Here is a 15,000-nt window from a genome sequence, read left to right as displayed (position 1 = left end):
GGTTTCTTTTGTTTTATGCAAATATTTGGGAGTTTTAGATGCGCGACCGAGGTATACGGTACAATGGACAATATCCTGAAGGTAATTTAGGGATCAAAAGTAAATGCTCTATAAGACAAAATTGACTTAAGGGGACGTCGAGTTCATACAGTTCAGTTATTAAGTGTACCAACCGTGTGGCACACAATTGTACATAATTATGTTGTATATATTATGCTTGTATCTGCGCTCTTCCCTCGCACTAAAAAGAACCTGAATTATCATGTCTCCGTTTTGCTCTGTAACATTGTCTGTCTCTCGAACAGGTCATGTCCTGTTGCCTTGAGGTTTTGTATATAAAGAAGAGTGTTCCTTAATAAAACTCAGTTGATTGCATCCTGCCTTTGAGTTAACAACTCCTCTCTCGGCCCGTCACATAAGGGTTGAGAGTTGCTTATGATTAGCGCTGATTTAGTTCTTGCCGTTCCCCTGTCTGTCTTTTATTATTATTATTATTATTATTATTATTATTACTGTATTATTATTATTATTACTATTATCATTACTGAATTAATGCTGTTATTGTTATTATTATTATTAATATGATTATCATTATTATTGTTAATATTATTATTATTATCATCATCATTATTATTATTATTATTATTATTATTATTATTATTATTATTATTATTATTATTATTATTAGCTAAGCTACAACCCTAGTTGGAAAAGCAGGATACTATAAGCTCAAGGGCTCCAACCAGAAAAAATAGCCCAGTGAGGTAAGGAAATAAATGAACGATATGAGAAATAATGAACAATTAAGATAAAATATTTTAAAAACAGTAACTACATCAAAACAGATATATCATAAATAAACTATAAGGAAGACTTAGTTCATGTTTGCTTAATTTACTGGAATATATGGCAACGTTGATAAGAAAATTTCACAAATCCTGGAAAGCAATGAATTGGGACAAGAAACTATTTTTATAAATTTTAAAGATAATAATTTTGAATGATTATAGTAATTATAATTTTAATAATTTTGATATCAAATTTGATAATGATAATTTTAATGATTTTATTCACTTTCATCATTTTAATGTACTGTAATTTTTGCTACTTCAGTTATTAGAAAATAGTTGTGGTTTTCAACCGAAGTGGCCTAAGGTAGGCTACATCTTGTTCATTGACAAGGTAACTTGGATAATCGGTAGAAAGTTATAACACGCAAGGTTAATGATACAGGGTAATAAAAGAAGGGTGTTTATGCACACACACACACACACACACATATATATATATATATATATATATATATATATATATATATATATATATATATATATATAGATATATATATAGATATATATATATATATATATATATATATATATATATATATATATATATATATATATATATATATATATAGATATATAGATATATAAATATATATGTATATATATATATATATATATATATATATATATATATATATATATATATATATATATATATATATATATATATTTGTGTGTGTTTATATTTACATAATATATACACGTATATGACCATGTGTCACTAACACGTGTGACTTTAATAGATGTAAATATCAACCACAAATGACATTTAATCTCGAATTCATCCTTGATACTGAAAATCCAGTGGATACAAATTCACAAGGTAGAATTCGACATTAAATACTATTTGTGTTTGATATATACACACTTTATATATATATATATATATATATATATATATATATATATATATATATATATATATATATATATATATATATATATATATATATGGGTGTGTATATATGTTCATCAACATTTTTAAGTCATAAGAGCATCCTTTCCATGTTCACCGAGAGAGAGAGAGAGAGAGAGAGAGAGAGAGAGAGAGAGAGAGAGAGAGAGAGAGAGAGAGAGAGAGAGAGTTTGTGACATTATTCAAGAACTCTGAATTATCTTGGTTTTTATTTGACACAAGATGCTGAAGTAACCAAGATCTCATTATGCTTCTTGTATGTAGATGTGTATCATTTTTGTACAACATATAAGCCTTTCTCACTTTTTAATAATAGTCCTTCCTTCTATCTTTTCTTTCTTCAGGATAGTTACGAATCTGACGTGCTACGATGGAAGTCTCGAGTCCTCCACCCCCCCCCCCCTTTCCCCCTCATTTAGGCATAGTTGTGGAAAGAATGGAGCAAATGAAGGATAAGGTAAGTCACCAAGCAAATTCCTTTATGAAAATACGTGATTTCCTCCTACACGAATAAAAACAATCGTCCTTTAATAGGAGACTTTTGAACGTAAAGGACCAAGCAGACTCCATTTTTCTCGTAAGATGTCAAGCATACTCCTCTTTCTTTCATAATGTGCCGAGTATAGATTCCTTATTTTGTATAAGTCACCTGTTTTTTTGCTGCCAAACAGACTCGTTTTTCTTACATAAGTCACCAATGAAAAAAATTCTAATGTGAGTCACCAAGCTGACTACTATTCTGATGTAAATCATCAAGAAGGCTTATTTTCTTACATAAGTCACCAAGCAGATTTATTTTCTTATATAATTCACCAATCAGACTCCTTTTCTTTAACAAGTCACCAAGCAGACTTATTTTCTTATATATTTCATCAAGCAGATCTATTATTTTATGTAATTCACCAAGCAGACAACTTTTTTTTTTTTTGCTTAAACAAAAAAGAAGACCCATTTTTATATAACTAGTTAAGGAGGATTCTGTTTGTTTCGCAAGGTACCAAGCTGATCCTTTTCCTTATGCAAGGTATCAGTAAGACCTCGATTTCTAACATAAGGTAATAAGCAGACACCTTTTCTTACATAAGGCACCGAATTAACTCCAAAATGATGAGATGCTAAACAGCGTAGTTGTTCTTACATAAGGTACAAAGTAGACTCTTTTACTGAAGTTAGGCACCAAGCAGACTTTTTCATTACTGGAAGCACTGAGTTTTTTTTTCCCGTATGGCTCCAAGTAGACTCCTATTCTTACGGGTGACACAAAACAGACATCCTTTTTCGTACGCTAAGCACCAAACACATTGTTTATTCCCTACATAAGGCACGAAGAAGACTCTCTTTTCTTATGTATGGGCCCAAGTGAACTCTTTTCTCATTTTACATCCACGAATAAGACTCATTTTTCATACATAAATAACTGAGAAGACTTTTTCTTGTGTAGGGACCAAGGAAATTCCCCTTTCTTACTTCCAACACCAAGAAGGCTCTATTTTTTTTATATAAAACACCAAGGATAATCCTCTTATACGTAAGCCTCTAAGTAAACCCCTTTATCCTAAGTTAGTCTCAAGGTGAAATCGTTTCTCATACGTAAGGTCGCTAAGAAGACTATTTTCTTACATAAGACACCAAACAGGCTAATTTTTTTACTCAAAGTATCCACTAGACTCCCTTTTCAACGCAGCATTCAAAGCAAACTCTCTTTTCCTGTGGTAACGTCCCTGACTGGTGAACGTCAGAGTGGGGTCCGAGTCCCGCTCAAACTCGTTAATTTTTTTGGTCGCTGCAACCTCACCATCCTTTTGAGCTAAGGATGGGGGTTTTGGGGTAGCCTATAGGTTTATCTGTCTAGTCATCAGCAGCCATTGCCAGTCCCTCTTAGGTCCTTGCTTGGGTGGAGAGGGGCTTGGGCGCTAATCATATGTATATATGATCAGTCTCTAGGACATTGTCCTGCTCGATAGGGCAATGTCAGTGTCCCTTGCCTCTGCCATTCATGAGCGGCTTTTGAACCTTTAAGGCGCCAAGTGAAATCCTTTCTCTTGCGTAAGGCACTAAGAATATATTCCTTAAATAAGGAATGGAGCTGGCTGCTCTTTCTCACATAAAACACCAGATAGACTTCCTTTTTCTTATGTAAGTCACAAGACAGACTTCATTTTTCTTATATAAGTCGCCAGGCAAACACATTTTACTTAGTTAAGGCATCAATTTGACTTTTATCTTCTTAGGTGTCACAAAGTAAAGTAAATTTCTGTTACTCAAGGGGCCAAGCACTACTTTCAGGTTGAGAGAGAGAGAGAGAGAGAGAGAGAGAGAGAGAGAGAGAGAGAGAGAGAGAGAGAGAGAACAATAAGAACTAGAGGGGTACTCAGTATGGCACAGACCTCCGCCACGGCAGCTTGTTTCTCAACCTTCACCTTGACCTTTGACCTTAAAATGTGTTAATTGGCGTGGATTTTCATACGCTCAAATATGAACTAAATTTGAAGTCTTTGTGACAACGATATCCAAACTTATGGCTGATTACGTGATTGGATATTTTGCTTGACCGTGACCTTGACCTTTGTCCTTAACGTGAATTAATTGGTGTGGATTTTCATACGCTCAAATATAAACTAAGTTTGAAGTTTCTGTGACAACGATGTCCAAACTCATGGCTGATTACGTGAATTAGACATTTTGCTTGACCGTGACCTTGACCTTCCAAAAGTTAATAATTTTCAACTTTTTACATAACATTCAATCCCTGCAAGTTTCATAACTCTACGATTAAAATTGTGGCCAGGAGGGTGTTCACAAACAAACACAAACACACAAACAGGGGGTAAAACATAACCGTTGCTGGAGGTAAAAAGAGGAAATGCTTTATACATACATATACTTTTGAAATTTTTTGCCATTCGATATTATGTTTTGCATTAGTTGGCAATATGTGCCACCCCTATTTTTGAAAAAGGAAACGAAAGATGAGAATGATTATCATAACATCAGGTAATCGTAGAGTTTTCTGCCCATTTATTAGGCACTTATGTAGTTTCTTCCTCTTGGATTTCACTTAGATGAGCTTCCGAAGTAGGGTCATGGTGGCCAGTTGGTAGCGTCCTTGCCTGGTGATCGCCAGACTTGGGTTCGAGCCCCGCTCAAACTCGTGAGTTCCTTTGGTTGCTGTAACCTCACCATCCTTGTAATCTTAGGATAGGAGGTTTGAGGGAGCCTATAGGTTTATCTGCTGAGTCATCAGTAGCTGTTGCCTGCCTCTCATTGGTCCTAGCTTGAATGGAGAGGGGCTTGGGCGCTGATCATATGTATTGTGGTCAGTCTCTAGGGCATTGTCCTGCTTAATAGGGCAATATCACTGCCCCTTGCCTCTGCCATTCATGAGTGGCCTTTAAACCTTTAATGCTATCACATCATCCTCTGGAATGCATCTGCATTCATGGTTCCAGATCGTTGACTTTTTTCATCTGGAACTAATGAATTATGTGCCCTGTTCTGGGCCTTTATTTCTCTTCTTATGGAAGCCTGCCCTTCAGATTTTGGTTCAAGTCGTATAGTTGATATTGGTGACGCATGCGAAGGAAGTTAAATTTTTGATGAGGCTATTCAGAATTTGTTTATCGATTATAAAAGGTCATTGATGTTACAGAGATTAAATGTTTATGAATTCAAGGGTTATTGATGCTTTAAAGAATTTTCATTAGTTAAAGAGGTCATTGTTACAACGAAAAATGTATGTTTTGGAATTTAAGAGATCGTTAAGCTTATTAGGAATGTATGTGTAAAAATCTATAAGGTGAAAGTGGCTTAGAAAAATATATGAGCAGGAAGTCAAGAAGTCATAGGGGCAATCAATATGCACATGAAGAAAGTTAAGACGTCAGTGTATCTATTGAACATTCATAAGTAGGAAGTTAAAAAGTAATTTTGATCATATAAATTGCTTTCGAAGGAAGTTAACAAGTTATTGTGGCAATCAAAAGTACATGTGTTGGGAACTAATAGGTCATTATTGCTTGTAAAAGTACAAAAATGTAAATTTTAAAGTGTAGGTTATCGCCATTAAAAAAATAATGAGCAGAAAAATCTTGGAACGAACATCCGTGGGTTTTGTTTTCCAGTCTTATTCAACATTTGAGAGAGAGAGAGAGAGAGAGAGAGAGAGAGAGAGAGAGAGAGAGAGAGAGAGAGAGAGAGAGAGAGAGAGCCTTCAGACCACTTCATAATTTAAATGGCTTTCATGACTTGATTGATGTTTCATCATCTTTATGTTCAGGTTAGCTTGGGATCGTCATCTCCAGTGGAGGAGGGATGGGCGTGACAGAAGTCTAAAATCGTTGTATTTTACATGCTCGCACATGTACACACATACACTGAACGTCTCAAGTAAAGATAAGACATGGTTACTTCAAAATTATGTGTAAGAAGTGACTAGTTTTGTTTGCTGCACTGGGTGTTCATCCGTGATTTAATAGTTTAAAGATGGATGTGACAATGTCTTGTGTGTGTTTTTTTTTTTTTTTTTTTATCTCGAGCCCCCTTCTGTCAGAGAAAAGGCTTTATATTATTTGTGTGTGTATGTGTGTGTGTATGTGAATATATATGTACCACTAAGAGACAGAAAATGATCAGGATACGAGAGCAAACTAAAGTACAGGATATACTAACATGTAAGACAAAAAAAAACGGACATGGGTAGGATATATAATAAATGTGACAGACAATAGATGGACATTAAGGATAACAGAATGGTTCCCTAGAAAATACAAAAGAAACAAGGGATTGACGAACTAAGAAAATATCAGGTATGAGTTGGCATAGAAAGACCCTAAACATGCGTAAGTGGAAGGACATGTCTGAGGCCTTTGTTCTGTTGTGGATTAGTAAAGGCTGCTGCTGCTGATGAGATATATATATATATATTATATATATATATATATATATATATATATATATATATATATATATATATATATATATATATATATGTGTGTGTGTGTGTGTGTGTGTGTGTGTGTGTATAAATGTGTTTATTTGTTTTTGATGAGCACCAAAGTAAGTATAGGAATGTGATAGCTAATGTTCCTCAGGGTAATGTTCTTGAACCATGACTTTTCATGCTATATACACATGCCATGTGGCTTGGCCTAGAAAATAAGCTTGTTGCATATTGCAGATGATGCTACGCTCTTTGCATCAATTCTATCTCCTAAATATTGATCTGGGGTTGCTGAATCTTTTAATAAAGATCTAGCCAAAATTAGTGCATAGTGCAAATTTTGTGGCATGAAGTTGAATCCTAACAAAACAAAGTATAATTGTAACTAGGACAGTTGGTCCTCAACACCCGGATCTCAGCATTGATAATGTTTCTTTAACTTTGTATGACTCTTTTGAAATTTTATGTGTGATTTTCGACATAAATAAAATACTTTTGAGAAATGTGAGGTCTGTGTCTTCTTCAGTTGAACAAAAAAAAAATTGGCTTATTGAGAAAGTCTTGTAAGATTTTCGGTGATCAATTAATCTAAAGGAGTGTTCTAATGATTTATTCTACCTTATTTAGAGCATTGTTCTCCTGTCTGGTATTCAGCTGCTAGTTCTCATCTAAATTTGTTGGACAGGAACTTACGTTCTATTAAATTTCTTATTCTTGATTTAGATATTAATCTGTCACCCTCGTTGAATTAGTTCGTTATGCATGATGCATAAGATTGTTCATAATTGTGACCATCCTTTACATTCAGATCTTGCCGGACTTTACCATCCTGTTCGTAATACTAGGTATGCAGTTAATTCTAATAATCATGCCTTCTCTCCATCATGAGCCCCAATACTACACAGTATTCTAGAAGGTTTTTCCAGCTGTAGCCAAGCTGTGGAATTATCCTAATCGGGTAATTGAATCGGTAGAACTTCAAGTCTTTTTCATATTTTATATATGAAAGATCTGTTTTAATGATGTTACTGTTCTTAAGATATTTTATTTCAATTGTTTATTATTTCTCATAATTTATTTATTTCCTTTCCTCACTGGGTTATTTTCCCTGTTGGAGCCTTTGAGCTTATAGCATCCGAGTTTTCCATCTAGGGTTGTAGCTTAGCTGATAATAATACTAATGCTAATGATGATAATAATAATAATGATAATAATAATAATAATAATAAAAATAATAATATGTATATAAAGACACATGTGTTTGTTTGTGTCTGTATGTATATCTGTGTGTGTGTTTTATGTTAGAACGGGGTATTCCCTGAGAATGGGGTTCCATGGAAAATTTATAGTTTGTTTTTGACATACAAATGACTTTTTTTGAAGGCTGGAGTTTATATTGCTATTGTAAGCCCTACAAATCCTGACGTCATTGACATCAATATGGGAATACCTTTTCAACCCGTCCACTGCATATTTATAGCTAGATGAAATTTGGTATCTTCTTTTGTATTATGTTGTTAATATTGTGGTGTTTGTCTGTATAAGGTTCATATTGTGGAGTTGTGAATTATTATGGAGTTGTGAATTATTATGCTAGAGACGTGAAAGCAATGGAAAGTATTCAAAACGATCGAATAAGAAAAGAGGATATGATTTTCTCAAAAGTCATGTCTCTTGTACTATTCGTTTTGCAAAAATATTTTGTAAAGTTATTTTTGGAGGGTTTTTCCGTTGTCATTTTGTTTATTTGTATTAGCACTTTTTATCATTAATTCACTCTAATACAAACAAAATTAATAATTGGACCAATAGTAGAACATTTTGTTTAACATGGAATAAACAACTTCGGATGTATTATTATTATTATTATTATTATTATTATTATTATTATTATTATTATTATTATTATTATTATTATTATTATTATAAGCCAAGCAAAATCCTAATTTTAAAAGTAGGATGTTATAAGCCCAAGGTCTCCAACAAGGAAAAAGCCCAGTGAGGGAAGGAAACAGGGAAATAAATAAACTACAAGAGAAATAATAAACAATCACAATAGAATACTTTGAGAACAGAAACATCAAATTAGATATTTCATATACTGCATAAACTATAAAAACTTAGAAAAAAAAAACAAGAGAAAGAGAAATAAGATAGAATGTGGCCGAGTGTACCCTCAGAATAAGGTCATCTTTTATTGCAGTTACTCAAGGTCACTTTATGAAATGTATATGGCTTGTATGCCTCCCCTACCTTTTGGAAATCTGTCTAGGAAGAGAAACAGGGGCCTCCTCCTCTCGAAAGGAAGAGACCAGTCATAATAGACACGTTAGGATTCTAAATCTGTCCCATCAGAAACTGGAGACAGATGGTAAGTTTATAGCATTTCTTGATAGGGACAGCAATGAGTTTAAAGGTTTAAAGGCCACTCATGAATGGCTGGGGTGAGGGACGGGGACATTGCCCTATCACTCAGGACAATGCCCTAGAGACTGACCATGTATACATGTGATCAACGCCCAAGCCCCCTCTCCACACAAGCTAGAACCAAGGAGGGCTAGGCAATGGCTGCTGATGACTCAGCAGATAGACCTATAGGCTCCCCCGAATCCCGCATCCTTAACTCACAAGGACGATGAGCAACCAAAGAAACTAACGAGTTTGAGCGGTCTCGAACCCCAGTCTGGCGTTCACCAGTCAGGGACGTTACCACATCGGCCACCACAAGCCAAAGTGAGCTCCACATTGGGGTCATCCTGATAAGTGTTAGTGACACTGGAGGATGTGCTGCATTAATGGAAAGGGATAGCGCCTTTTTCCATAGATTTAGGCGAAGTTTAGATAGGGGACGTAGCAGCCTATTAAACATGCTGAGGTCAGCATGTTGCATGCGCCCCATAAGCCTTAGAGAAAGTCGGAGCTTTCGTCATTGTTGTTCTAATTATATTTTAAGTAGTACAGTAGTAATTGGAACTCCCAGAATTAGAAATACGTGTAAAGTATAGATTGAGGATAAAGATTAAACAGATTCCTTATGCCATAATCAAACAAATATTGAAAATAATGAGAGTCCGGTTTATTTTAACGAAGAAGGAAAATGGCTTTAATTCATATATATATATATATATATATATATATATATATATATATATATATATATATATATATATATATATATATATATATAGAACAGAAAAGAGAAAGTAAAGTGCACATATAAAGGCTTCTTATTTTTGTCTTCTAATATTTTATTCTCCCTATCTCGTTGAATTATCGAGGCAAGTCACATTCCTTATCATATAACATTAATATAAGATTTGATTTAAAATTTATTTCATTCAATAATTATTGACCGTAATAAGTAATTATACCCTTTTTATATTTTCATTATTATTATTATTATTATTATTATTATTATTATTATTATTATTATTATTATTATTTTTACTTGCTAAACTACAACCCTAGTTGACAGGGAAGGATACCATAAGCATAAGTGCTCCAACAGGGCAAAATAGTCCAGTGAGGAAAAGAAATAAGGAAATAATTAATTTACAAGAGAAGTAATTAATAAATGAAATAACATATTTATGCATGGCAATATCCTGCTATCCATTCAATATTTATCTTTTTCATTTTGAAACTTTTAATTTATGAATTTTATGCTTTTTATTTACTGTTTTTCACTGTAAATTAATTATTTCTGTCATTTCCTTAAGAAAACTCTTACACAGCATAGCCAAACATACAGACCTTTGGATTTTTTTTGTTTTAAATTGAATTTACATCAAATGTTATTTCAAATATTATTTGCGTTTATTTTTGTCTTTGTTCAGTTTGTTTTATATTAGATTTTTTTATTAAATCATTCGAATGGAGTTATTCATTAATTTAAAGTCAAGTGTCAGTCCAATCCAAATGTTTTACCAAGTTGCTAATGACTCTCTCTCTCTCTCTCTCTCTCTCTCTCTCTCTCTCTCTCTCTCTCTCTCTCTCTCTCTCACTTGTGCTTTTAGAGGGCTTGTAGAATAATTAGACCAGCTTCAAAAGTTCCTTGATTTTACAATATGTGTGTGAGAGAGAGAGAAAAAAATGTTATGGAAAGAGAGAGAGAGAGAATGTTATGGAATATTTTCCACACGAAGAATGAGAGAGAGAGAGAGAGAGAGAGAGAGAGAGAGAGAGAGAGAGAGAGAGAGAGAGAGAGAGAGAGAGAATGTTATGGAATACTTTCCTCACGAAGAATCAGTCTTTGGAGTTCATATTTTATAGGTCCATTCTTTGGTCATACAAACTTGCTTCTGCTGAAACTTTGAATTTAATTATATACAAGAAATGTAGAGAACAGTTCCATCGTGTCACGAAAGAAGATAGACGCCAGTCATGGGTGTCTTTTGTTTCCTCCATTAACAGTAGAACACCACCATCTTCTGTGTGGAGGAAAGTAAAAAAGATAGCTGGCAAATTCACCCCAAACCCACCACCAGTGTTGAAGGTGAATGGTCAGTATGTAAGTGAACCAAATGATGTTAGCAATGCCCTGGCTAGTCATTTCTCAAATGTATCATGCAAGTGTGTAGCAAGAAAAGAAAGTTTTAAATTTCCCTGCAGGAAGAGAGGAGTTATACAATTCTCTTTACTGAAAGAGAATTTGATTCTCCCCTTTCCACTTGTAATGATACAGCCCCCGGACCCGATGGAATTCCATATGCAAGGATTAAACATATACCAGTTAATACACAGTTATTTATTTCAAGTATTATTAATAGAATATGGGAGGATCATAGTTATCCGAGTGTTTGAGAACTAGCCATTATTTTAACCTTTTTAAAACCGGGTAAGGGTAAGTTTTGGCAGCAAACTATCGACCAATTGCATTTACATCTTGCTTATGTAAGATCATGGAGAAGATGGTCAATGGAACTGATGTGGTACCTGAAAAAGAAAGGATTTTATCCCCAATCCAGTGTGGATTCAGAAAAATGCACTTAACAACTGATGTGTTGATACGACTTGAGTCCTCTATCTGTGAAGCCTTTGCTTCCAAACATCACCATGTAACAGTCTTTTTTTTTTTTTTTTTTCTTTTTTTTGTCCTTGAAAAGACATGATACTGCTTGGAGATATGGTATACTTAAAACCATTCATATATTGGGATTAAGAGGAGAGCTACTATTTTTTATCCAATCATTTCTTTCACGTAGAGTTTTTCAAGTGAGAGTGGGGGAAACTCTATCAGAGATGAAATGTCAAGAAGGAGTTCCCCAGGGTAGTGTGCTGAGTGTAACCCTGTTTGCACTAGTGATTAATGGGATATCCTCAATCATTCCCCAGGATATTCTCTCAACACTATTTGTGGATGATCTCTTCATATCATTTACTGGAGCTAGAATGGCAAAGGTTGACAGAAAACTACAACTCGCAATTTACAAAATTATTCGGTGGGCTGATATGAATGGGTTCAATTTTTCAACAAGCAAAACTACTATTGTCCTTTTCTGTCGTATCCGGGGAGTACATCCAGATCCGGATATATACATGAAAGGTCAACGGGTCCCATGGGTAGGTTAAACTAAATTTTTAGGGTTGATTTTCGATTCTAGGCTTACATGGGTTCCTCACTTAAAGGCCTTGAAAACTAAATGTCGTGAGGCTCTGAATCTTTTAAAAGTATTGTCCCATACATTATGGGGGCCAGACCATAAAACTTATAGAATTATACAAGGCTTTATTTTTTTTTTTTTTTTAAATTAGTTGTGTGTGAAATATACTCCTCAGCTACCCCAAGCCAATTAAAGATATTAGATGCAATACATCATGCTGGTATTAGATTGTCCACTGGAGCGTTTAGAACCTCACCTATCCCAAGCCTCCTTGTTGATGCTGGAGAGTTACCTCTAGACCATTACCGAATGTCTTCCATTATTCGGTATTGGTTTAGGTTACGAAGACTCCATAACTCTTTAGCCTTTCCGACTGCAAGCCTTGGAAGGCACTCAACGTACTTTGAGTTGCACCTGAAATCTCCTCAACCTTATGGCTTTCGGGTAAAACAATTATTAAACAGTCTTGATATGATTAGAGGTAAGGTGCTTCCATTTAAGATGTCATCAACCCTTCCATGGAAATTACCAGAAATATCTTTTTGTAAACATTTTATTGGTGTTAAAAAAAAAGAACATAGGGAATCAACTTTTATATATACCGATGGCTCCAAATCTGATGCTGGCGTTGGATTTGGAGTGTATAGTAGTTCTTTTAACAGTAGAGGTGCACGTCCTTCAATATCTTCCATATTTACTGCTGAATTATAAGGCATACTAACCGCTATATTGAGAAAATAGCTTTAAAAGAGGAGGGCAATTTTACCATTTATAGTGATTCAAGAAGTGTCCTTCAAGCTAAAGAAGGTTTTAATTCTAGTAACCCTTTAGCTTTAAAGATTTTAGAGTGGCTTTTAATTATTGGCCTAAAAGGTATAACAGTTCAAAATTTGCTGGGTTCCGGCCGTGTGGTTGCCAAGAAGGTATCCCATTCTCTGTAATGATTTTTTCACCAGCGATTAAGAATTCTATTTATAACAATTGGCAACAGCATTGGGATAGTTTAACCGAAAATAAGATGAGAGAAATTGCGATTGTTATATCCCCTTGGAGGTATAGTGGGATGCCCCAAAAATGGGAGACTACTCTTTGTCGTCTCCACATTGGTCTGTACCAACCGTGTGTCACATGATCGTACATAGTAACGGCATTTCATTTCGTGTATATATTAAGCTTGTATCTTCGCTCTCCTCTCGCACTAAAAAGAATCTAAAATAACATGCATGTTTTTTTCTCACCGTTAACTGTTAACCGATGCGGTGTAACTTTGAACAGGAAATTTCATGTTGCATTGATTTTTGTATATAAAGGAGAGTGTTCTGTAATAAAGTTACTCAGTTGCTTTCATCCTGTCCTTGAGTCACAACCTTCTCTCAGCACGTCACAGGTCACACTCGGATGACACACGAGTTTCTGCTGGCTGGCCAACACCAACCATATTGCGATGACTCTTTGATATCCTTGACAGTGAGGCATTTGTTGACTGAATGCCCCACTTATAGCACAGAAAGAAATAGATATCTGTTTGAGGCCCGGGGTGAGGATGGCAGGTTCATCCTTGCCAAGATCCTTGGACATGATATGTTTTATAATGCTAAGGGCATTTTTAAATTTATATCAGAAGCAGGTCTTCGTAATGCTATTTAACTTTTATGACATATTTACTTTTCTGGTTTTAACTGAATATTTTTAATCTTTATTTATAATAAAGGATATCGGCGTCAATGACCTTCGATGTCAGGATGCCAGAGAACTTCAAATCATTCATTCATTCATTCATTTACTTGCTTCAAGAAACAGACAGATCTGCTCCATCACGATTATGCCCCTTCATATTACATTCTTTTCATTTTTCTTGGCTTCTTGGAAATTATACAATGAAAGGGCATTAGCTCATTTTTTTTAATGTATGACGAGAGATTAAACTGAAATGTATATATATATATATATATATATATATATATATATATATATATATATATATATATATATATATATATATATATATATATATACACACACACTAGTGTATGAGTGTATGTAACCTGTCAAAGATTACAGTTAAATATTTTGATAGATTTGCGTACACATGCACACATCCCTACCACCAGGGTATGACTATTCCCTTTCTCCCTTCCTTAGGGACGGGGGAGATATAAACATAACCGGAAAGAGATATATATATATATATATATATATATATATATATATATATATATATATATATATATATATATATATGGGTTAACATTCATATGATTTTGCGATTATTTAAGCATTTATACTTTCCTCGTTTTGAAAGTTGATTTTTTCCCCCTTCGTTTTTAAATGTGGAGCGATTAATCGTAGAGTTTACTTTGGATGCTACAAAATCTCCATCCGGACAGAAATTCTCACAGCTTATATTAAAACGAAATTTATCTTAATTCCTCAAAGGGAATGCTCAAATGTTTTAAATTACCTAAGATTTTTCACCAATGCACGAAAGATTCACATAAAGACTTTCCATATGAAATAACTCGACAAATATTTTTCCCTCTGCAAGAAATGCTGAAAAAATTTCTATCTTGTAAGAATATTAAAGTTATTTTTTTAAATAGTATTCTCTTTATCGAGTCTTGCTTAAATTTCAAGCTAATCCTTAAGTTTGACAAATTTACCATTAAAACAGCCGCACATACACATATACAGTAT

The 15,000-nt window shown here is 34.1% G+C and overlaps 1 long non-coding RNA gene across 1 annotated transcript in view; it reads left to right on the top strand.

The window, feature by feature from the left end:
* Window positions 1-2,226, top strand: part of LOC137626095 (uncharacterized) — a 187,331-nt gene extending 185,105 nt beyond the window's left edge. Inside the window, exon 3 of the long non-coding RNA XR_011040983.1 lies at window positions 2,109-2,226. This is a non-coding gene — a long non-coding RNA (uncharacterized lncRNA). The remainder of the gene's footprint in view (window positions 1-2,108) is intronic.
* The last annotated feature ends 12,774 nt before the right edge of the window (window positions 2,227-15,000 follow it).

The sequence above is a fragment of the Palaemon carinicauda genome, chromosome 33 (genome assembly GCF_036898095.1).
Source record: "Palaemon carinicauda isolate YSFRI2023 chromosome 33, ASM3689809v2, whole genome shotgun sequence".
NCBI lineage: Eukaryota > Metazoa > Arthropoda > Malacostraca > Decapoda > Palaemonidae > Palaemon > Palaemon carinicauda.
Note: the sequence above shows the minus strand (reverse complement) of the source record. Positions and strands in the feature narration are given on the sequence as shown.